General features: G+C 31.8%; 1 long non-coding RNA gene across 1 annotated transcript; it reads left to right on the forward strand.

Annotated features, from left to right (window-relative positions):
* The first annotated feature begins 5,942 nt into the window (after positions 1-5,942).
* LOC143079689 (uncharacterized) lies at positions 5,943-19,625 on the forward strand. The gene is made up of 4 exons (XR_012979462.1): positions 5,943-6,086; positions 14,791-14,894; positions 15,384-15,606; positions 16,831-19,625. It is a non-coding gene; the product is annotated as an uncharacterized LOC143079689 (long non-coding RNA).
* The last annotated feature ends 3,868 nt before the right edge of the window (positions 19,626-23,493 follow it).

Below are 23,493 nucleotides of genomic sequence, written 5' to 3' on the forward strand. Positions count from 1 at the left end.
CATTGTTTAAACCAAAACAAACTTACTGCTATCATATCGGATATTGCAAGACACCGACTTTTCAATCCAGTTCGCATTGGAAAAGACTAAAAGAAGAAAATTATCATTTCTTAAACTTTCCTTTGCCAATGAAGGTCTCGATGTCATCAATTATAACAATATCATCATCATAAATCAGTTCACTCGAGAAAAACCTGCCTAATTTACAAATTGGTCTGTGTCTATTATTCCTTATACATATACCAAAAGCAATTGCATCTAAAGATTTCCATTTCAAACACTGTTGCTTCAATGATGCACATCAGAATTAACTACTGAATCTTTTCAGACCAAAAAGGTACAAAAGACTTGTCCTTCCTCTGAGGCAAATATGTTGTGTACACGCAATCCAGAGGAATCCTGGATAAGCATAGGCCTGTTTTATGTTTGCCTTAATTGTTTTGAATTTTAACCAAAGATGAAGAACTGGATCTTCCTTCACTGTATTGGAAACCTAAACTACATATAAGTGTCCTTACAAAAACGTTACATTCAGTTTGTTGGGTCTTCCAAATGCTCTACAGAACATCTTTCAAAATTATTAGCATCAATATAATCAGTAGTCAAAGCAAGGCTTCAAAGTTATTATAAAACACTCTGATTCAAAAAGAAAATCCCTGAAACGGGCAGTATTCTTCAACTTTTCTTTTCGATTTATTGATAATATTCTCACACTAAATAATTTAAAATTTAGTGACTATGTTGAACGCATCTACTATAGTATGCCATCGAATTTGAGATAAAAGATACAATCGATACAGTTAAGACTGCCTCATATCTCGACTTCCATGTAGAAAATTACAATGAGGTTCTAAACAAGATTGTAAGACAAAAGAGGTAGTTTCAGAGTCCCAATTGTGAACTTTTCATTTATATTTAACAATTATTCCTAAACCGCCTGCATACTAAATTTTTCCAATATATTTTACATATAAAATGGCACAAAAGCATCAGTTTTTAGGCGCGAATGAAATGAAACCGTGTAATACAAGTAAAAAACTGCATTTTTCATAATCTGACGCAAAAGCAATTGAATTCAATAACCTACAAAACAGAAATCAATATCAAGAGAAATATATCAATGTCGAAGTAGTAATATGTGCTGAAGGCAGACATAGTTATCCATGAACAGACGACAATATCAAAAATATTAAAATGAGAAATAAGAAATAAACCTGAAACTTATATTATGTTTGTGGAGACCAATTACTTTTAAACCAAAAGTATAAGGTTAGCAAGGCCGAACATATCTTTAAGTGCAATATACTAAAGTATCAAACAGAAATAATAAAACAAATTTTGGTGTAGTGACACCGGCCGCTAACTTTTTAGTTCTTATTAAACTCAATAAAATATCAAATTAAATATCTTAATTTGAAGGTAAACCAAAAACAGAATTGAACAAAAATAAGCCCGAATCATAAAAATATCGTCCGATAGAACACAGAGGTCAGCAATACATAAACAATACTTATTCGAGTATTCCGGTAGAAGCAGAAAATCTACTAATCATGTTTTTATACTAGTCCACCCCATAAAAACATAAAATATCAATTTTTGTTCATGAAATTTAATTGTTTTATCTTTTAATATTTTTTCATTTAATTTGACATTCAGATATATTGGTGATGTTCTTTTAATTAACTATTCAAACTTTTCTGATTGGTGTCCATTAATATAATATCCTCCAGAACTAAAAATGAAAGAAACAGCTCGAACGGCGCCCTCTGTCTCATTTTTAGACTAACCCTTATAGTTTGACACACGCAGTTATCTCAGTAACAAAATCTATAACAAACTTCACCTGTATATGGGATATACATTTTCCTATTCCTTTTGTATTCAGTAGCTTACAGCTGCTACTTTATAAAACGTCTCCAAGGTCTAAGCAGAAAGTTGATTAACAAGTGTTATGTCAAAGAACGTCATGTCCTTTTTCTAAAAAATAGAAAGTTCATTGAAATATACGAAGACTTTGTTGATAAATACAAACAAGTAATATAATTATAAACTTCACAAATAATACATGATGGTCTTCATGTATAGATTATAGGTACTGAAATGTTTTTCTTCAATACTTATTAGTTCTATTTTCTTTTGTTATTATATTCTTTTGGTGTGGCTTTTATCATTTCAAGCCGCCATTGTGTTGCTGTGCAATGGTAATTTCTTGTTTTTCATTTTTGTTTATCTGCTTTGTCTATTGTATTTCCTGGTTTTCAAACTTGTTTGTTTTACAGTGATTAAGATTATTATAACACAATGATGACTGCTGTGCCCTATTTTTGACATTTACAGACCAGCAGAGTGATATCGAACCAGTGCTAGAAAACCAAAATATCTCTTTTTTTAAATTTTGGTGTGTTTTCAATAAAACTTTATCAGAAACGCGAAAATCGTAAAATTTGAAAGTCAAAGACAACCACTGTTGCAGTGACTTCGACGAGAACTTGAATATGTCACCAGTCTTCTCATTTCCATGAAATATAATTGATTTTCATTCTTTTATATGCATCGTTGCATTGCTTCTTTTTTTCTTCGTTTCGCTGTTAATTTAAACTTTTGGCTTTTATCTTAATTAATAAGATTGATTGTCATCGTACTTTTAAGATACGATTTTGTTGGTGCCTGTTTTCCTTCTCAAAACAGATTGCAATTGATTCTGTACTACAAAAACTTTTGCAGTAGTTTGTATTTGCCAAAATAAGTATATTTAATCCAAACAACGTGCAAAAGTGTGTCAGATCCTCTGTGACTGTTGAATGGCATGATATAAATCTAATTTTATTCGTCTTATGTAAGAATTCATGCGAAATATATTAAAATTTCATGAAATCTATAAACAGATAGATTCACACGTAAATGTCAAATTTAGACCACCGCTACAGTATGAAGTTTAATCGCAAAATATAAATAATAAATGTATATTTCACTTAATTGATCATCAAATGAAATGAAATATAAGTTGAATATCCACGTGAATTTGTATGTAAACAGAAACTGTGTGTTGAATATGGGTTTGTATATTTCTTCTTGAAAGTGAGGGATGTTGTTAACATTTAGATTAAAATCGTCCCGTTTCAATAGATTCTGGTACTAAGATGACCGCTTATATCAATTTCGTTTTTTTCGAGGATGTATTGGTTAGTTTATAAAAATGTATATACTATGAAATTTAGATCAAGGGGTTTGCCCGGATCACTTTATTTCATAGTATATTCATTTTTTATAGACTTTCCAATTTTGGCTAGATTGCGCTGTACTCTTTTCATGTTTTATGGAGCATATTTGTAATTTTTTTTCTTTCGAATATATCTTAAAATCAAAAGATTTTCTAATAGCTTGTATATGGTTTATAATGTATCTTATTTCTTTTTAAAGATGTCTTTATCAAATACTTTATAAACAAGTCTAAATTAAAAACAACGTTCAGACCTATGAGTGCGTTGGATAAAAACCGCAGTTTTATACGTGTGCATGTTAGATAAATTTCTTGCAGAGGGGTCTAAATACAGCACAAACAACATTTTCCGAAAGACCAAACAAGTGAAAAAGTATATTTTAACAAAACGCATTACAATAACAGGTCGAACAACGGATGTTCTTAAACTGCCATTGGCCATTGCAATTGATCACAAGATACTTTATAAGATATCTTATGCAGGTTATATGATTTTTTAAAAAGTATATAACATATCTTATTTAATCATCGATATATATTTTCAACTTTATAAGATATCTTATAAGCAATACAATATATCTTGAACAATTTATTTATAAGATATCAGATATCTTATTTAATATATGAGATATCTTATTAAAATATTTAAGATATCTTGTTTATTATTTAAAGTATTTTATTTAATATATAATATATCTTATTTAATATATTATATATCTTATTTAATATATAAGATACCGTATATAATATATAAGATGGTATCTTATTAAATACAAAAGATATCTCATATATTAGATAAAGATATCTCATATATTAAATAAGATATTTCATAAACCAAATAAGATATATTATTTAGTTATAAATATATCGCTATTCACTTATAGAATATCTTATTTTATATATTCGATATATTATATAGTATGCAAGAAATCTAAATTACTTTTAAAAAAAGATATCTAATAGATATATCTTATTAATTTGAAAAGATATCTTTTTTTATTAAAAAAATATACTATTTAGTTTAAAAGATATCTTATTGCGTTGAATAGACAAAATATATCTAAAATATCGTATGTTGTTTATAAAATATCTTTGAAAACAAAGAAGATATTTTGTAACAAAATGAGATATGATCTTATACTCAAAATAAGATATCTAATTTCATTTATAAAATATGTCTTATTTAATTTGTAAGATATCTCAACTACTTTATAAGATATCTTACTTAATTTTAAAGATATCTGTTTTAACTTGATCAGATATCTTGAAAATGGAATCAATATAAGAACGGCTTGTTATAGTACATATCTGTTAAGGTGTTATTTATCACTGAAGATTAACGTAGAACATGACACGTCGAATTCGAAATATCAGATTGCGAGAATGACATGTTATCTGCACATCAAAGAAGCGCCATGAGAACTTTTTTGGCATTACAAAAATACTGTTGGAGTATGATATCGATAATTATATCTCTTGTGGAATATTTTAAATTATCCTTATTGAAGGAGGGGCAAAAAATACCAAAGGGACAGTCAAACTCATAGATCGAGAATAAACTGACAACGCCATGGCTTTGGAAAAGGAAAAGGAAAAAGACAAACAGACAAATAATAGTAGACATGACACAACATAGACAACTAAAAACTAAGCAACACGAACCCCACCAAAAACTGGGGGTGATCTCATGTGCTCCGGAAGGGTAAGCAGTCCTACTCCACATGTGGCACCCATCGTGTAGTTTATGTTTTTTACAAATCTGGTAAATAGTCTAATTCGGTAGGTCATATTCGTGAAAAGGGATGGGGACTGTAGTTACTACACAAGGAACATATCCGATATATCATCTGTGAAACAGTTATTCCATAACGGTCAACCAACTCATGATGGTGTCCGTAAAATTTACGAAGAGATGATTTCAACTTCACCATTTGGAACTCTTGGTTTAATGGCTTCCTTGTGAGCAGCAATAGCCCTCTATCAAGGAAATCATGATAGGAAACACAAGCCCGGGAATATCGTATCAATTGGGATAGTTGTTCATCATGTCTTGAATGTCTTGAATATACTCTTGTTATTTTCTGCTTTACAGTAAGCAATTGACATTCAATATAACAATATCGTTGCACTACCGGATACAATCCCTGGCATCGTTTAAAATTGTAGTGTTACGATATGAACAACGTCGACAAAATTTTTAACCAAAAATACAAAGGTAATAAAGTTGATTTGCATCTTTATCTTATAAATATTTTGTAAAATGTGACAAATATGTGGAATAGTCCGTTTCTTAGAAGATTCACTGACTTCTAAAGTATGAATTACATCACAAAACATAATAAACGACATCATTAATCAACATTTCTACTTCATTAATATGCATTTTACTTAATGAACGAGCGATCGTGGTTTCTTCTTTCATATATAGTTTGTTGACAACGTCGTATAGCACTAACTAACCTTTTACACAGTTCGACTTTTGTCTTTGCTCTTCTATAACACGATATGAAACTTAAAACTGCTTTGTGGTTAACAAGGCTTAATTTACGATTTTGTACTGCCGCTCAATCTTTTTTTAATGTTTTGAACAATCAATTATTAGAAGATTTCCAACATCAGTAAAACCATGTATTTAGTACGTCACAAAAATGTTCAGGCGTGTCACGTGATGATATGCGTTTCATTCACGGTGTATTGTAATAATGGAAATGATTGGATATTTTTCATTAGGAAAAGCATTTATAAAAGGATGAATGAAACACATTTGTCAAAGTTGAATTGTTGGACAAAGGTAATAGATATAAATCTCAACACTACTTGACCATACATAACATAAGTGTATAGCTATTCTTTAAAGATACTATTTGTAAGTACCTTTTTAATAATCTTATTTATATATTATTTTGATGCTTTATTTATACTTTTGTTGGTAAAAAGTTATTTATCTTTTATTTAACAAAAATACGTTTTCTTATTCTGTATACGAAAATAAACGATTCGGTTATTTTAGATAATTATGATACAATTATTTTTTAGTAAATTGAAGGCCGAAACCGAGCTAAATGATCTTAAATTCAAATTTAATTAATATTTTATATTGCAAAAATACCAACAAAGAGAAAAGGGATGAATAAAATAGTTGGTCAGTAAGCAATAACTGTAAATTAATCTTTTAATTCATTTCAACTTTTATATAATAAAAAAAATATATATAAAACACCCCTACCGTATACATTATATTTTGCATGCTTAATTTATGTTTTGCAATACTAGATAGTTTTATTTCTGTTTAACGAACTTATATTTTCCTATTTGATAATTACATGCACGATATTATATGTGTTTCAACTATTAAGGTTTATGGCCACATTATGTAAAGGAGTCCGAGTATTTCGCTATCGCCGTTTTTTGTTACATTTCGTCGCAATTAGTTTTTTAGATTGTTATGTTTCTGTTCTTGATTAGCTTTTTTTAAGTGAGTTTTTTTTCAGCCTTGTGTCCATTTCGGCCTTTCAGCTGCCAGAAAAATAAGTGGTTTATTAGTTCACTGGGTCATAGAGAGGGCTATAGGTCGGCACAATGTCAGTCATAAAGTCCGTTTGCCAGATTTCTCATGACCATTTGAGTAATTAGATGCATTTATCATATGCATCATGGTCAGTAATTTAACAGTTTGAGCGTAATTTGATACATAATGGTTTTACGAACCCCTTCCACCAACAAACAAATTCCCTGAAAAGCTAGCTATACATTTGGTATTTCAATGAACCCCTACAAGATAACCGTGCGAACCATAAAAATAACAATCTAAAGTTATTGTTTTGTCCCAGTCAAATGAAATTTTACAGTTTTTTGAGTTAAGTAGTTCGGTAGATTTTTCAAATACTGCTAAATATCAGATTTTATTTAGTACAAGAATATGAAACGACAAAGATCGATTCAAGTTTGCTCTTGGTTCAGTCTAGTTAATGAAAATTTCAGTAAGTTAAACCGTATATAAAACAAACTTTTTTGGTTGGAGTCTGATTTCAGTATACCGTCTTAGATTTATATTGAACTTATTATTTGTAATGGGTTTCGATCTTCGAAGATTATACTAGATTTACAGGAGTGGGATCAAATTAGAATAGAATTGTCTAATATTGTGTTGAAAGCTAATTGTTATTAGTCTAAGTTAAAATTTTCACGGCTTTTCAGAATCAGGGTAAACGAAATATTTATAATTTTGCTTAGCAAATCTGAGATTTGTTTGTCAGATGCACTTTTGAATACCTTGATAAAGAAATTACGAGGAATTGACAATTTGCAAGTTTTTCAAAATTTTAAATGTCGCTTAATTTTCATGCGATACAATAGTCAAATGCTTGAAATTCGTGAAGATTTTCGCGTGAAAAATTAGGTCCACTTGATATTTTTTTCATATAAAAAAGAAGATGTGGTATGATTGCCAATGAGACAACTATCCACAAAAGACCAAAATGACACAGACATTAACAACTATAGGTCACCATACGGCCTTCAACAATGAGCAAAGCCCATCCCGCATAGTCAGCTATAAAAGGCCCCGATAAGACAATGTAAAACAATTCAAACGAGAAAACTAACGGTCTTATTTTATGTAAAAAAAAATGAACGAAAAACAAATATGTAATCATGCACGGATTATCATTTGCGAGAAATGTACATTTATTATTTATATTTTACCCGTTAAAGTAATATCAAGGTATTATAATTTGACGTTCACGTGGATTCTTTCTGTATATATTGTATGAATAGTTGATGTCCTTTCACATGGTAATATACATTACTCGGACAAAATTTGTTTGAATTCACGAGGTTTTAAACGGTCACATAGGTTCCCAATTTAATGGTAATTCCTTAAATTTTCTGAGGTTTAAACGACAAATTATCTGTGTTTTTGTTCTACTGTCCCTTAGGTTTTTGGTTTTCTATGTTCCTCATTTTTGATATACGATATCTGAGTATCCGTTTATTTCCCCATACGTCTCTTAATCACATGTAGGCATGTTTATTCTTAATTGTGTAAAAGAAGTCTTTGAATATTTGGTGTTATCGTCTTCTCTTGTTTCTCAGAGAGTTTCTAAATTTCTATTTTATCTGATGTTCTTGGCATTGAAAGAAGTTCTTTAATAGTCTTTTATCAATTTATTCACAACTATTTTGATCGATACGAATCACAGCTTGTCACATCACAGCGATACGTGTCGTTTGTTGAATATATATCAGTGATCTCTAGATTTATTTTGGTTGCTTGTATATGTGCGTTAACAACATAACAAAGGGCGTATTACACTCTCTCCCTTTTTTTTAAATTGCAGTATTGCTATTACGCAAAAATAATTCATTATTTTTTCGCAAAATAAAATATTGAGTTTACGCAAAAAAGTACATAATTAATTTCCTCAATTTTATTGACTAGTTACCTTCCTAAAATTTACTCTATAGAAAATACCTCGGGTATAGAAGTATAGTCACATGGACAGTGCCACCCTTTCTGTGCGTGAGATAATCCTTGAAACAATTTATTTAAGGAGTTCGTAAAGAGGTGTTCCAAATGTCTTCCTATCCAACCTGACCTCTCTTAACGGTTATATTCCACCATCCTTCATCCACGTCGACCCAACTTGCAGAACAACGTGATGTAGTAATTGATTCTGTCCAGAATTGGCATGAAATATCTTTCACTGAACAACAAATCATTCGTGTTGGAAACAAATTAAGAAACAATAGATGCAAGGTATACTTTATTGTAGTTTTAACATAGATAGGCATTATATTCGTGATTATTTTTGCCCGAGCGATATTGAGGGCTAAAATAACACGAATATAATGCCTATCTATGTTAAAACTACAATAAAGTATAGCTTGCATCAATTATTTCGATTCTGTTCTGAATGGGACAATTAGGGTAGTTACTATGTCCGATAAGTATAAGTGTAAAACCGTTTGTGTAGGCTCTTCCATGAACCTCCTTTTTTTTGTTTGGAAAGAAGCAAACGGCTGGCACTGTGATTTTTCAAAGGGAAGAGTTTGAACAGCCAGCATGAACGATTGTCGTATCTAGGTCAAATGTGTCAATTTCGGAATGCAACACATTACAGTCATAATACATAAATTAGTAACATTATGTGCACCATTTAAAAGTTGAAAGTGTTTTAAAGTTTAGGAAATATATTAAGTACATGATAATTTGATAAAATTCATTATTCTGAAGTAGTCAATATACGCATGTGCAAACAAATTTTATTGGATTTAGAGCATGGGTTTGTTCACAAAGAGAAAGAAGCACGTCATATTAGAATGCCTAATACAATTAGTGAACATAGCTTAAGAAGCCCAGTTGAATAACCACCGTCATCTAAAATTGGTGCAAACCAGTAGAAAACACATGAAGTATTCAATGTCAATTCTGATCACCCCCCCCCCCCCCCCCCCAGTTTTTGGTGGGTTAATGTTTCTTATTTTGTTTTATTTATTGTGTCTTGTGAACTGTTATTTGTCTGTTTGGCTTTTAATTTTTAGCCATGGCGTTTTCAGTTTATTTTCGATCTATGAGTTTGACTGTCCCTTTGGTATCTTTCGCCCCCTCCTTTATGTTGTAAAGCAACTAATATAGAATCGAATTGCGGCATTTGTTTTTAAATGTATACCATATTCAAACTGAGAGCAAGTGGTGTTCATCATGTGGATGATGCGCTTCTTGCTAAGATGTGACCATCTCTTGCTTTTATTTTGTATAATTTTCTAAACACAGTTTTTGATTCTTATTTGTTTACAGATATTTGAACATGTGGATGATGCGCTTCTTGCTAAGATGTGACCATCTCTTGCTTTTATTTTGTATAATTTTCTAAACACAGTTTTTGATTCTTATTTGTTTACAGATATTTGAAAATATATATAAAGATATGTTTTTAACATTCTGAAAGTAAAAGTCTCAAATAACAGAAATTTGCTATAGAGATGAAAGCAGTATCACCCCTTGAAATGAATTGTACGTTATGTAGCTGAAACTGGTATAATGAAGATTTCTAATGCTCGTGACATTTTCAAATTATTGAAAACGTGATTTGTTAAAACATACCCGTTACACGAAGAAAATGTAGTATTGATTGATAAGGTGGGCAAAAGCAAAATATTGTATAATCTTGTGCCGTTTTCATACACATTACTTAATTAGGTTAAGAATTTTGTTTTTTTCAACGTTATTTTACATCAGATAAAAAAAATGTAATATAAAACAGTTACCGATTTAAAATTATACTTAACGGTCGAAAATAATTAAAATTTAAAACACCACGGTCCCGGGTAGGGGAGGGTTGAGCGTTTACAAACATGTTAAACCCCGCATTATTCTTATTGTGCCTGTCCCAAGTCAGGAGTTTGTAGTTTAGTGGTTGTCGTTGGTTCACGCGTCATATTTAATTTTTCGTAAATTGTAATTGTTATGAATTAATCCGCTTGATATCTCAAACCCCACTCCATCCTTCCGCCTTGTTAGCTTTCTTCGTCGTACTTGAATCTACTGTAATTCCCAAAAATAATAATTTATTAAATTTTGAAAATAAAGATATCTTCCGCTTATCTGACTGCTTAGAAAAGTTTAGTGGCGTACTTTTTAAAAATTATCCTTATTTTCGAAGTTTCTGCATATACAAGTTAAAACCTTTTCAAGGTAGAATGTACTACTGATTTTAAAGTACACGATTATAAAAGTACCAGATTCAGGAAGCAACACATCTGTATTGTTAAATTATAATTTCCTTATTGTTATTCTTTAATATGTCAATTATATTGGTATTCTAACAAGCGATTGTACCGATTTAAGTGCAACTGGTAAAAAAGAACTTTATGAAATAAGTTAATCAGAAAATATGTTCGCGTGGGAAACCTTGAATACGTTCATTCAACTTTTTTACTTTGTTTACTATAATTTTTCGTAACCTGTTTACTGAAGAAGCTAATTGGTTCAAAAATGTCTTAAGGATTGATAGCTTTAAAGTAACAAAACACGTCAGGCTGTCAGTTTTTAGTGTAATGATATCTTAAAGAGTAAAACTATGTACACTTTTAACATGAAAAAGATACTAACTATGCAAAGGAGTTTGCATTATAGTAATTAAACTTTCTAAAAATAATTATAACGATTTTTTTAAGTACTACAATTTGACAGATAAATGATCGTCATATTTTCTAGCAGATTGTATACAAAATGGGTATTGGGCCCTTGACTGAATACCTAAAATATTTGCAACCGTTTTTGCCCTTCAAAACATACCGCATTTATGAATGAAATTTCTCAATTAACCAAATTCCCACTTCAATTAAAAATGATTAAATCAAAGTCGATCTGTTTTGGGTTTCAATTTTGTTGTTTTGTAAACACGAGAACGAAAGTGATTTGAGCACAAAAATATTTAAAAGGAATGGATTCGATTCGTTCAGATGAATTTAATTGCATAAGTTTGTATTCATTCAAATAACTAAAACCAAAATATTATAATACAAAGAATTTTTGAAATACATGCTATTGAATTTACAATTAAAAAAACCTCTTGGATACTTTGTATATGCATAACCATAACTGTGAATTGACACATGAAACATTTGCGCACATTAGGAATTTCCTTTTTTTTTTACGTTTCCTCGCAAGATTTTCATACATTTGCACATATTTGTTTCTCAGACAACACCGAGGTAATGTATATTGTTCATGATTAGCCGATTCAATTTAAAAAGAAACGCGTTTTTATTTATTTATTTTTCATATTTGAAGTCACAAATATGTGATATTTTCTCGAAATCATCTGTTATAATCTGTGAAATTAATGCGGGCAAAGATAATAAAAAGCTGCGCGCACAGCCATGTTCTCCGAATATTTCGAAATATGAACTCTAATACTAGAATAGGACTTCGTATGGTTTTCGATGGATAAGAAATGAGTGGTGTCAAGCCATCTGCATCTAAATGTATTACAACTTGAAGTGTTTTTAGAGACATCCAGGATTTGCATTCTAACATCTTTATTGAAACACTTGTATAATTCATGCTCCACTTATGAAATAATTGCCGTTTTGTCCATATCTTTAAATGTTGTTAGTTTCGACGTTTTCTATTCAAATAAGGATAGTCAAGACATTGTGAATTCATTAGAGTAAATTTTATTCAATATTATGAGGTTTTGAAAATTGCAGATCTACAAACATGCTCAATATTGATAGCATTGTTTGCAAGATATTCATAAGATTCGCATATTTTGTGGTTCACATTTGCTGTTTAGTAAAGTCGTCTATTTATGATATTTCATTAGTATGTCTGTCAACGGAGCGTTTGAAAAATGTCGTCAGTACGTCTACATTACTTGTTCATCACCTTCAATGTCGTATGCTGTGAAATTTATCACATATTTTACATACCTCACAAACATGTTCAACGTTTATTGTTGACACACTTATGAAAAAGTGCGACCTATGAAAGGTAATAAATAACCTTTACATACATCAGTGAAAGGTCGTTTCCGCATATCATTTTTCATTGAACGACCATATAAACTCCGGAATGTAAATATATGTTTATAAAAAGTTGAGAAGAAAAATAAAATGGCAACCAAAAATCACCAGTCGACCATAACAGAAAAACACCATGGCCAAAACAAATGACGCACAGAAAAACAATAGTGCACAAAACATAACACTTACAACTAAAGAATAAGCAACACAAACTTATACAAAGTTTTAAAATCATTCTAAAACTGAAGATTTGTAATGGGAAATCTGATTTATCAAAATCTACAATAATTGTATTTTTACGTCAATGCCTATTATTAAATGTTCTTGTAAGATGCTGTATTTCAGAAGCATATCATTTCAATTTATTTTAAAAGAAAATTGAATCTACGAAAAGTTCAATCACAATAATTTCCCCAGTTTACAGATTATAATCATTGTACATGACATGTTTATGTTTTTCAAATTGAATTCTAATTGTTTATTAATGTTAACTGTTATTGTAATCAAAATCTAGAACAATTATGTTCCTTTTCACAACCAAAATCATAGTATTGTGCATTCTTTGTTTTTAATATGTCAAACACTTGTAATAATCCATTCTTTGCTGTCACATAATAACATAAGTGATAAGTTTTATTAAGAATCGATGCTTCCATCCATTAATAATTAATGTCAGAACTAGGTCCCATGGCATTTGTGACAAGAAGTCTAGCATGTTTTGACATATCACTCGGGAGTGTTATTTAAAAAAGAATCATCTTATAATTTCTTCATTAACGTGGAGGAGGAATGATGTAATAACTAAAGTTCAAACTGTCATTAAAAAATCGCCATTCATATGTTGCCTTCAAACGAGATACTCGACATCTGGCTGTAAATCAGTTAACCAATTATCATACTAATAAATCCCTAGAATGTAAGTTAGTAAAAGTTCATCTTCGCTTGATTGTCAGTAGTGTACTGTGATATTCAAACGTTTACATTCAACCGTCTGATTATTTACCTATTATAAACATACAGGTATTCAATTTTGTGAAAATTCAAATTAAAGTTGGATTCCATTTTGCGAAGTTGCCTTATAGGATTTTATTTGTTTTCTTTTTATATCCATTGTTTGTTAAAGTAGAGAAACATTCAAATCTTCACTCGTACAGTAGATAAAATCAAACCCTTTACTCATGTTAATGCAGTAAGAATATATACTTTGAACATTGAAAACAATTTTTCCCCCCGTACAAATCGGTATGAGGAAACGCCTTTAACATGGAGTGAAATATGAGTGCTTGTTCTCTGCGCCTAGCTAAAGGCTCAACTATATCTTGAAATTAAGAAAGACATTGAAAACCCTACATTGCTATGGGTTTTGTAAAAAAAAAATGGGTCATTAATAATTCACAATATCTTTTCAATTAAGAGATTATTGCCGTATTGTAAAAACAGCTCAAACAAATTAATTGTGATAAAAGAATGATCTCTACTGATGTTGGCTGTTCTGTTCGGCCTTTTGATGTTATCTAATTGTATAGTTCACGAGGAACACGACGGAAGCCACTTGTGGATCAGGAATTGCATACCCTCCCACAACCCATAGTTTATTTCTGTTTCTTTGTAAGGTTAGTGTTGCTCAATATTTAGATTTCTGAATAGTGTTTTATGAACTCCTGTTTGACTGTTCATCGCTTTTCATGTGATCAAGTTTTCTTCGGCTTATCTATTCTTTTGCTTCCATTTGTGTCTTCTTTCCCTTTGAATGCACATATGCTATTATTGTTTGTCCGTTTGTCTTTTTAAGTTTAAGCCAGGCGTTGTCAGTCTATTTTCGATTTATGAGTTTGACTGTCCCTCTGGTATCGTCCGTCTCCTTTTACAACGGTATCCCGGTATTAATTTCAACTAAAGTAATACAAACTACTTAAAGCATGCGCTTGGACGATTTATTTTATATATGCTTCCCCTTTTTCTTTCCTAACAGTTTTCATAGATAATGTTCTGTTTTTACTTAAAAGATGTGAAAATGATTTTTATTTTTTATTTTATAGATTGAAAGAACGAAATGTACAAAGTCGTTTTTGTTGTTGTATTTTTGAGTACATGTCTTGCCATGCCTCGATTTAAAAGGAATACATGGAGAACACCGCCAAAGGTAACTCATACAAAATAGAAACTCTAGAAAAGAACACTGTACTATCGTCTAAATTCCAAACACGTCCATAACAACAAAATCAAAAAATCCATTGCTAATTTCTTACACATTCTAACAAAGCTAGAAAACAATTAGTAGTGTTTTATTTGTTAAAGGAAAATATATAACACACGGCCAGCGAAAGCTCTTTTTAAGAGAGCCCAGGTGGTCGTGTGGTCTAGCGGGACGGCTGCAGTGCAGGCGATTTGGTGTCACGATATCACAGTAGCTATATATATATACAGAAATAGTAGCTATAATAAAAAATTAAAATGACATTGACAATTACATTCTATAGAAAACTAAAAACATATCTTCCTATGGTCTAAAAGGAGTGATTTTGCACATGAAAGCAAACCCAGCAAACTTAAGAAAACTAATTTAATTGCTGTTTGGATATTTGTCATTTCATGGTAATCATGTTTTGAATATGATTAATTTTATATTTAGAGAGCATCAGACGAGCCAGCAGATACTAACATGATGTATACCCTTTTAATGAACGAGATGTATATGTATTTAAACGCTGATACGGCCACTGGAATTACTGCAAGTGATGTAACTCGTTTCTTCGAAGAAGTAATTGGAAAGGATGCAAGAATGGCTGATAATTTTGGAGTAGATTATATTTTCTGGGGAGACCAAAATGGTGATCATCGACTTAATCGAACTGGTATGCTTACATTATCAAGTAAAATATAATTGTTGATTTATTGTTCTGCCTTATTTGGTTTGTATTTCATTGTCCTTTCCTCTATATCCCCTAGGACAGAATCAACAGTCAGTTACTCAGGGGATATAATTATTATCTTTCCCTTTCGTGTATTAACCAGGTATTGATGTTTGAATCCCCGTAGAAACATAACTTTATACAGGTTATATATCACATCCCTATGCATATGGCAGTGTTGTTTACAGAGCCCATTATATACAACCCATGTTAACACTGAAGTTAGACCTTTGAATATTATCTTTATTAGTATTGAAATCGATTTTGTAATTAATAAAGTAAAATGTTAACCTGTAATGGTTTTTCTTTTACAAATTGTGACTTGGATGGAGAGTTGACTCATTGGCACTCATGCCACATCTTCTTATATCTATAAATAGATATATAATGTATACATTGATGAATACTTACGGTCTCATATCATGTCGATACTTATATAGTCATTGTAAAAAGTACTGCTTTTCTCACTGTTGATGACAGTTGACCGCCAATCTACGATGTTAAAATCTCGTTAAAGGAAGAGAAAATCAAGATACCAAATTTAAAACGAGAGAATATCAAAATAACAAAAGGAGCGAGGCTAGACGCATACCTTTGCCAAGCCAGGAGCATGCAATTAAGTGTTTGTCTTTGTTTGCTGTCTGTCATATCAAATGTAGCTGTTGCATCGACAATCGCTCACATCTCCTTATTTCAAACTTATTGCGCATGTGAGGCAACACACATAAAGGCATCATAAGCACCTTCAAAATAATAATATTTACAAGGAATGATTATTCTTCTGGGACACCTGAGATCACCCCAGCTATTTGTTGTGGTCGTTAGTTTTCTGTGTAAGACTTTGTAAACTGATGTCTGTCTTTTCCTCGTTTTTATTGGCTGATGGGTTTGGTTAATTTGTATCTTCTCCGTCTATTTACCATTCATAATTTTTTTTATTCCAAGAAATAGAAGGTCTTTGCTCATCAATTATTATATTTAACGATTATTGATATATTAATAAGTGTTGGTATTATACTAAAATATGTATATGCATACTGTAAACTAACATGCCATTAGTATTACGTTAGCTTCTGTAAGTCCTGCAAATCTAATGCAACATGTCAACAGATAATTTTTCAAGTGTTTTTGACTTATTATTCAATCCATATTTTCTTTTCATTTCAGAACTTCTGAGAGCAATGAAGATTCACAAAGTATTTGAATACATATGAGCGTCAGCAACCACGTGAAGTATTGCCTTCCTTTTGTTGGCAATGAATTGTTTTCAGTAACCGTTGACATGGAACCATTTTATGATCGGCATCTTAGCTTTTCCTGCCTTCAGCTTTCCTCCTTTGTTGTTGTTGGCTGTAGACCGAGCTATTCCAAAGATTGGTCATGACAGATTTCCAATGTTGAAAGTGTGTTTGTGTGGACCTGTAAAATCGTCTATGTTTTTTCGTTGATTTTACGTTTGCATCCGACAATCACGCTGTGTGAGTTTAAAGTTTGGTTTTAAACTTGTTTAGATCGTTTGTTTTTAGGTTGTTTTGTGATTTGTGATTGTTAATTTTACACACATACTGTGTATGTTTTTGAACTGAAATCCATGCGCTAGAATGTGATTAAGAATCAACAAGATTCAGAAAAGATGAAAAACACGAAGTTTTTTAAGCGTGGGATTTGTGTTTACATTGCTTTTAAGCTGTATTTATTTGGTGCATTACATGCAAATATTATTTATTATTTATTTATTTAAAGTTGTTATTATACGTGTGAACAAAATGTATGTGTTAATACAAATGATACGACTGTGATATACTTTGGTAATATTTATTTAAACTAATATTTTCTGTCTTCATCTTTAAAAGTCATTGTTGTTTGTTACTTCATAGTTTCCTTTCTAACTTCATAGTTTGTTTCTTCTTAAATTTTTTATCCATTTGTCATTGGCATTAATGTTACATTATTCCATCTTTGGTCATGTTTTTATCCTTTTTTCCGCCAAAAATGTTTGTTTTTTCTTGTCCGGCAATTAACATTGTGTTAATTGCATGTAAACGAACACCGTTATTATCATTTTTCAATTTTGAATAATTTCATTGCTCATTTTCTTAACATTCACTTTCGTAATTCTTGTTATTATTTTTATAACAAAAAAGTAACAAAGGAAACTTTCAAAAGTTACAACAATAAAGTGTATTAAAGCATTTAGGGGAGGGGGCTCATACAAGAAAAATAATACATTTAGGGTTGATGACTGAAATTTTCAATTCAAAATTTATAAAGAAATGTATGACAATAAAATAAACTAAAAACTTTACTACCCCAAATCCTTCTCTATAAGGATTGAGTGATCTTTCTATTTCTTTGTTGTCATTATTTTCTGTCAGATTTCATTAGTAATTGTGAAAGGAATAATTATGCTTTTGTGGAAAACAAAATATTATATATGAACATGTTATGAATTTATACTTAATGTGAGATATTTAGAGAGCTGTGAAATTTTAAAAAAGAAAAGGTTAAATATATAGGATTTTAAATAGTTGGAGGGGCACCGATACTTACATATTTTTTATTTGTGTTTAGCCATAACGTGGTTTACTATTGTAAGAATCCATAAAATGAGAAACCCGTTCATGGCAATCATATTTATTCCTTTTCTAAGGCAGCTGAATTGTAAACGTCACTTTTAAGATATTTTTATAACAAACAATCTGAAAGATGTTTGAATAAAATATATATAATTTTTTTTTTGTACGCACGAGGGTGGTACAAACATTTCGTTAATCAATTGTATTTAATGTTTGTAAAAACAGTATTCTTCATCTTGTAGATTAACAGGAATAAATGAAAAGAACTATATTTTAAATCTCCTCATATATTATCCACAGCGCCGATGGTGGTATAAAATTAGATTAAATCATTTGTTTGGGGATATTTGTTTTGATGCTGAACCCGTTAATCATTACTTTATTTATTATACTTTAACCCTTAATTGGGGTCATCATAATTATCACCCCTAAGTGCTCTTTGATAGATAGAAAATCGTCAGTAGAGCGGCTTTGTGAGTCTTCATGATACATAGAACGATGTTGATTACAATCAACACAAACTTGTGCATGCCTACACGATAAAGTCATCTGTCAATGTTATTGCGTATTACCGTCTAATTGGTTAAAAGGACGCACCAACAAGAACTGGCGATTATGATAGGGGATTTGTTTAATGCATTATTTTCTTGGATTTAATAAGCTGGTGATTTGAAACTTACGTAATAGATTGTAACCGGCAGATCATTTATTATGATTTTCATTCAGTAAAAACAACAAACATCGAAGCTAAGAGACAACTAAGACCTACATGCTTAGAAGAGCTTTTACTTTGTTTTATCATACTTTAGCTTTGCTAACATTTTCTATCTCCTTGCTTATAGTCAAGCCACCAAACAATCCATAGACATATCTGGCATGGCATAAAGCTGTTTTTTTCAAGCAAGGAATAAGTTTGTCAAGATCATCAAGATAAAGATATGAACACTGTATATCTTTTTATTCATATCAACAAATTAATTGAAAATATTTGTTTTGTCAATAAGCAATCTTTCATAAAATTGTTTCTTTTTTCGTTTTGATATTTTCGGTACTCAATAACTGTACTAACATGTCAATTTAAGAGTTCTGCATTCAGTGTTTTCATTTAAAAATAAAGAATTGACAACGAGAAACAATTTTCTGTTTAAAAACAAAGAATTGACAACGAGAAACAATTTTCTGTTAAGTTTGGTTTATAACTGTTTTGACGTTAAGCATCAATTATGAGACTTATAAGGATAGATCTTGCATTAAATCGTGCATGCTCTGTTGTGTTATTATTGTTTGTTTGCACGTGTCTTATCATACTTGTTTCTGACAGACTTGTTTTCATTTGAAATTTAAAAAAATGTAAATTTGCTCAATTTAATAAAATCATATAATTTGTTCTATATTTTTATTGGTTGTGTTGTGGATCTATCAAAGTGATAATATTGGTTATAATCTTGTTTGCTTTAAAAATCGGTACTGCAAATAGTTATCAAAGGTACCAGGATTATAATTTATAACGCCAGACGCGCGTTTCGTCTACATAAGACTCATCAGTGACGCTCATATCAAAATAGTTGTAAAGCCAAACAAATACAAAGTTGAAGAGCATTGAGCACCAAAAACTATGCTCAAATAATTAGGTAATATATAGATATATAAATTGATATCATTTGAGACATCATAAGCCCAGGTACAAACTAGAAAACATCGGAACCAGGAGGTCCACGCACATTGAGAACAAGTGTGTTGACGTGTATCATCCTTCCTTTTCTGTCTTAAGAATTATTCAGCAGGCGTGAATTTCAAGAACATTTTAAAGACGGTGTTTTCCCCATGCCAATTTCCCCCCGAGGTTTAATTTGACATGATCTCATTCTCCCGGGGCCGGGTAAGTTGGCAATATGTATACACATAGCACATTTTCCCTACAATATATTACTATCAAAATCGCACTGCCATTTGTTGCATATATTTTCCTGTTTTTCAGTTTGAAATGATTGATTTCTGGAATCTTTTTCAGTTTGAGTTCCATAAGGAAATGTTTGGTACTAATTTTATTCGTATTCTCGACACACCTCTACCTGTAAATGTCTAAGTTAGGTAATGGATATTGGACACCTTTATTTTTTTGCAGGGGTGTCATTTGCATTAAAAAATACATGCTTTCATATGTTGATTCTGTGTACAAAAACTATATTTTAAGGCGTCATTCAGTCCTGTTACGATAGTTGTTATCTATTTGTTTAATGTGTTTGAGTTTTTGATTTCGCAATTCGATTAAGGACTTTCCGCTTTGAATGTACCTCGGAGTTCAGTTTTTATGGTGATTTTACTTTTTGTAATTTTATTTTCTTGTGGCTAAAATGTTAGATGGACCCAAAGATGAAGAACTGGATCTTCCATCACTGTATTGGATACCTAATATCGCAGTCCCACTAGGCCACGATTGCACTACGATCTGTAAAAACATTGCAAATTTTAATGATCGTAGTACGATCGTGTAGATCGCAGTAAGGTCGTATCACGGTCGTGGTGAGGTCTTCGAGATCGTGATGAGCGTGGCCAACTTTGAACATGTTCAAAATAATCGTGGTGCGGTAATGTGGAAATCAGGTCGTAGGAGAAGCGTATTGAGAGCGCACTAAGATCGTAGTAAGATCGCAAAGGTCGCTGTACCATCGTAGCGAGAGCGTAGAGAGAGCGTGATTCTATTCGGAAAAACTGTGCTACTATCTCACAGCGACGTTATTACAACCACAATAAGACCATCACGATCTCACTGCGACCCAACTACGCTTTCACTACGACTATACCACGCTGTTCACGATCATAGAATGATCCTAGCATGCCCTTCCCGTCCTCATCACGCTCCTCTTACGACCTGACTACGTTCATACTACGACCATCATTCCCATTGTCATTTTCACATAAAAAATATTTAAAAATCTTTCCAGGTTTTGTTTGTTTGTATGTAATTAGGACTTTTTGTCCATTTTCTCTAACGGCTCAACCATGCTTCTCGTTTTTTATATAGATTAGACCATTGGTTTTCCCGTTTGAATGGTTTTATACTAGCAATTGTTGGGCCCTTTATGGCTTGCTGTTCGGTGTGATCCAAGGCTCCGTGTTAAAGGCCATACCTTGGACTATAATGGTTTACTTTTTATAAATTGTTACTTGGATGGAGAGTTGTCTCAATGGCACTCATACCACATCTACCTATATCTATTGACACATATGTGTCATCTCTGCTATCGTTCACTGAAATATCGTCATTTGAGCTTTATGGACATGAAATAGGTTGTGGTCTAGGTTGGTTTGGTCGGTCCGACATCTCCGCTTGATCAGGCCTTGAAGTCTAATTTTCGAGTCAGTTTTTGTACTCATACTAAAAAATCAACTAATCAAAATGCTGGATTTTATGTTTCTAGCATAATTTTTGTGCTCCGAGGACTGAGCAATTTTTCATCACTTCAATCCAAGGATTCGTTGCTATTAGAGCTCCCTCTGCCTCTACATCAACTCGTACCACCACCCACGTCCACGTGTTTTAGTAGATTTTGGTGGCATTACTGTATTGTTTCCGAGAAATCTACGTATTAATCAGAAATAAAAGGAATGGAACTGTAATGATGTGGGACACGATATTGACGTTATTGCTGAGAACGTAGTAAGATCGCGGTATGAACGTAGTATAATCGTGGTAAGAACGTGCTATAATCGCAGTAAAAGCGTGGTAAGATCGTGTTGCAATCGGATAGCTCGTGGTATGGTCGTAGTGACAACGTGATGAGCGAAGAAAGATCTTGATAAGTGAGGTCGCAAAAATAAGCGCGGTGAGAACGTGGTATAACCATAGCGAGATCGTTGTAGAAGCGTAATGAGGACGTAGTAGGATCGTGAAAGCAACGAAAATTTACATTTTCATGCCGCTCATACCGCGACCTCACCACGATCTGAATTTATTTTAGATCGCGGTGAGCATGGTGCGGTCGTGGTCTTGTGGGGCTGGGACTTAAACTACATTAGTATCCTTACAAACAACGGTATATTGCTGGGTCTTCCAAGTGCGCTACGAAACCTCTTTCTAAATTATTATCATCTATTTTATCAGCAATCAAAGCCGGGCTCCCAAGTTATTGTGAAACTGCCTATTCTAGAGATGGCGTGAATCAGATGTGGATACTTACAAATTCCAAAGATCTTTTAGATTACATACAATTTAAGACTCTTTCATCTTGCAATAGTATTAAAGCATTTGACATTTCTACACTTTACACAAGTATTCCCCGTTACAAACTAAAAGACAAATTGAAAGAGTTCGTATAACTTTGTTTCATTAAAAAGAATGGCGAACGTCGATACAATTATATTGTCTTGTGGAGGGATAAATCCTTCTTTGTAAAGAATCACTCTGATTCAAACAAACAATTCTCTGAAACTGACATTATCAAGTTGCTTGATTTCTTGATTGACAACATATTTGTTACGTTTGGAGGACGTCGGAATTCCAATGGGAACCAATTGTGCCTCTCTGCTTGCCGACTTGTTTCTTTATTATTATGAGGCTAACTTCATACAGGAACTTCTAAAAATAAGAAGTTAGCAATATCCTTTAACTTTATGTTTCGCTATATAGATGATGCTCTCTCACTAAATAATTCAAAATTTATTGACTATGTTGAACGAATCTATCCCATCGAAATCGAGATTAAGGATACTACAGATACAGTTCAGTCGGTCTCATATCTTGACTTACATCTAGAAATTGACAATGAGGGTCGGTTGAAAACAAAACTTTACGACAAAAGAGATGATTTAAGCTTTCCAATTGTGAACTTTTCATTTCTGTGTAGCAACATTCAAGCAGCGCCTGAATATGGAGTATATATCTCCCAATTGATACGATATTCCAGGGCTTGTATTTCTTATCATGATTTCCTTAATAGAGGATGATTGCTGCTCAAAAGGAAGCTATTAAACCAAGAGTTCCAATAAGATTGGTTATAATCATGTTTGCTTTAAAAATAACGGTACTGCAAACTGTAGTCAAATAAGTAGGTAATATATAGATACATGTGGAGCAAGATCTGCTTACCCTTCCGAGACACCTGAAATCACCCCAAGTGTTTGGTGGGGTTCGTGTTGCTTAGCCTTTAGTTTTCTATGTTGTGTCTTCTGTACTATTATTTGTCTGTTTGTCTTTTATTTTTAGCCATGACGTTGTCAGTTTATTTTCTATCTATGAGTTTAACTCTCCCTC

The sequence above is a fragment of the Mytilus galloprovincialis genome, chromosome 6 (genome assembly GCF_965363235.1).
Source record: "Mytilus galloprovincialis chromosome 6, xbMytGall1.hap1.1, whole genome shotgun sequence".
Lineage (NCBI taxonomy): Eukaryota > Metazoa > Mollusca > Bivalvia > Mytilida > Mytilidae > Mytilus > Mytilus galloprovincialis.